Raw genomic sequence first — 3,169 nt, forward strand, 5'->3', positions numbered from 1 at the left:
CGCCCGAAGGCGCGCGGGCCGCCGGCTCCCGTCAATGGTGGGGTTGTTCTTAAAGTCTGTGCTTCGTAGTTCTTTGTCAGGTATTTGTGTTTATATATATATAGATATACACACGCACACGCACATACATACCTGTGTATATACTCGGGGTGGGCAGTTATTTCGGCTGGAGGGCCGCTTACTGAGTTTTGGCAAGCCATCGAGGGCCTCATGACAGGTAGCCAGGGGCAGATAAATATTAATTTACTGCATTTTTTAGGGGCCCCACGGGTCGGATAGAGGGGCCTGGCGGGCCGCATCCAGCCCCTGGGCTGCATTTTGCCCACCTGTGGTATATATATACACACACACCAACTGCTGAAACTTCCTCAGCCTGATGAAGGATTTTGAACCCAAAAGCTTGCTTAAATTTTTTTTTCCAACTACTTGAGTTGGTCTGATAAAAGATATCAGATTCACCCAAAGAACCTTGTGTGCCTGTGTGTGTGTATGTGTATATATACACACATGTATATGTACATTATATATACATACATGTATGTGTGTGTATGCGTGTGTGTGTGTACACATACACACACCTACATACATGTATGTACATAAATATATATACATACACACATATACGTGTGTGTGTGTGCATATATATAATGAAAGAGCTAAAGTTTTCACATTCCCAAAGTGCAGACCTTAAGAACAATGCCAAAAAACCGTGAGAGTCGGCAATACTGCCCTTGTCCCTCATGTACGATCTTGGCTGTGAGATCACGTCAGCACGTGCATCCTACGTTGCGTTGCTCATGTGAGGCCCTGCAGAGTTTGACCTTTCCCATCTACATGAGGCCAAAAAGTGCCATGTGGAGGGACCTGCCCAAGCCCGGCCTGCAACTGTGGAGGGCTACGAGCTCCATAATTCATTGGGCGATGGTCTTCCTCACTGAGCCACGTTCTGAGGTTGATATTGCTAACCGGAAGTGCTGAGGACATGGGGGCTCAAGGGCCCTGGTAAGACAGCTCTAACCTGAAATGTATAAAACTTTCCACATGGCCATCATTTTAGGCCCCACCCTGGCAAAAATAGAAGTCCAAGCCAATGCTACTACCAGCACTGGGATGATAGTCAGAGATGCCAGGCATGACCGATTAGGTCTGTGCCAGAGTGGAACAAGGTGCTAGCGTTTTGCTAGCGTTTCTTCTGCTGTTCATGAAATACTCTCAAGTATCTGGAGGAAAAGCTAACTCTGACTGGTGAGGGTGAAACAATGAGAAGGCCAAGACACCGAGTGCTGCAAAATGCCCAGGGCAAGCAAATTTAAAAGAGGAAGGGGTTTTTTGGTAATCTTAAATCAGTAGTGTTGCCAGCTCATGATTTTTGGGCATTGGTCTTAAAGTCTATGCTTCAGGAAAACTTAGCTCTAAATATTCTTTTAAATATCTGTGAAAGAGGGAGCTAAGTTTGTCACGTTTCCAAAGCGCAGACTTTAAGAGCAACACCCAAAATCATGAGAGTTGGCAACGTTGTCAGTAGGTCGCAAACTGCTAAACAGAAAAAGGTTTCTGTAGTTGGCAGGGTCCCTCCAGCTGTTGTGTAGTGCAGAGCTGCTTTGGGCTGTTAAGGCCTGTACTTTACCCCGTGATGGCTTCGTTATGGGTGCATTTATTTTTTTGCTTGTCTGTATAATAATTTATGAAAGGTAGATGGAGCCTCTGGACCTGCCTTATGTAAGGGCAGCAGGTAAATTGCCCAGCTCCAAGAGGAGCCCTGGAGAGGAGCTGTGATTTGGAGCCTGGGGGGAGTAAGTAATGGCAGCTCACCTGTCTTTTTAGATCATGTGTTTGCAAGTGAAGTGGCTGGAGCCAGTTCAGTCCCCCCAACTCTGCCTTTCTCCAGCACTTCTGTGCACGTACAGCATGCGAGGTGGTGGAGGATTAGCCTCGCACAATCTGCTCTCCCCAGCACCTTACTCCCACCCCAGACAGACTCCCTAGAGGTGTGGGAGTGAACCTTGCACCTCCTTGCTTCCCTGAATTGCCACTCCAGGGTCAGTGTTTTCTGACCCCAAGGTCAGTAAAGCCCTTGGAGTGATCCTTTTGCTGTTTATTCAGTATTTGTACCTGTTAATGATGGATTTATATTTCCTAAATAGAAAAGTGGGCATTTTATATGGGCCTGCTTTTACCTACCTGATGCATCATCTTCAGCAGATCCCTGATGTCCTGATGCTCATTCCCTATGCTCTTCTGTGGTCGTAAATCAGCTCCAAAGGCCTTATCTGTGCTACCATCCTGCTAACTATAAAACTTTATTTCTGAGTAGACCTTAAAAAAGAAACACTGAACTAACACAGGAAAATAAACCTGAAACCAAAAATACCCATTAGATGGAGCTAGAGGTCCAAAAACACTATCACGAAGTAAATGGATTATAGTTTTATGTGAAAGGCAAGGATTTCTTAGGGTGTATCTTTTATTAGACCAGCTAGATAGTTGGGATAGAGTTAGACTTACGTTAGAGTTATGGTTTCATGGCATTACTGGTTTTTGATATCAGGGATAGAATAATCCATGCCCAGACTGATGTCATGAGATATATTTTGTAGGCCTGTGCAAGTAGGCAACTATTCGATCTGGCTTCGGATCTAGCCAGTTCGAATGCCAGGGATCCGATCTGGAGCTCTGGACTGGGTTCCTGCTTCAGTCCGGCCGAAGCGGCTTTGAACCTTTGGAGCCACCTCAGAGATCCGGCCATAGGGTATAATGGTTTTTTCTCTGATTTGGGTGAAACGTGCAAGTGGTGGCCTCTGCTGAGGCCACGAAGCATGCCAAGTTTCAAGAAGATAGGTGCAGGGATTTGGGGGGAATTGCACCTCGAGCTGCTGACAGGCAGAACTTGTGACATAGATGACCCTGTGTGTGTTAAGGTGCAGCGGGCTGAAAACTATAGGGGTGGTGGCCCCTGCTGAGGCCATGAAGCCTGCCAGCTGTCAAGGAGATGGATGCAGGGGGAGTCTGACTTCTGGGACCCTGCACCTCTGGCTGCTAATAGGCAAAACTCATGATGTGAGTGGGTGACAGTGTGTGTGTGTTAAGGTGCTCTCTTCCTGGTGCTGGGGCCTCTGCACAACACGGCAGTGTGCCCCAGTGAGGCCTCCTCCTCCCCTACAGCCTCAGG

General features: G+C 47.1%; 1 protein-coding gene across 1 annotated transcript in view; it reads left to right on the forward strand.

The window, feature by feature from the left end:
* Nucleotides 1-3,169, forward strand: part of LOC109301394 (poly [ADP-ribose] polymerase 14-like) — a 56,876-nt gene that overhangs the window by 440 nt on the left and 53,267 nt on the right. The gene's annotated exons all lie outside the window — the stretch shown is intronic.

This window comes from Gavialis gangeticus, unplaced genomic scaffold (genome assembly GCF_001723915.1).
Source record: "Gavialis gangeticus isolate Ggan-Ray unplaced genomic scaffold, GavGan_comp1, whole genome shotgun sequence".
NCBI lineage: Eukaryota > Metazoa > Chordata > Crocodylia > Gavialidae > Gavialis > Gavialis gangeticus.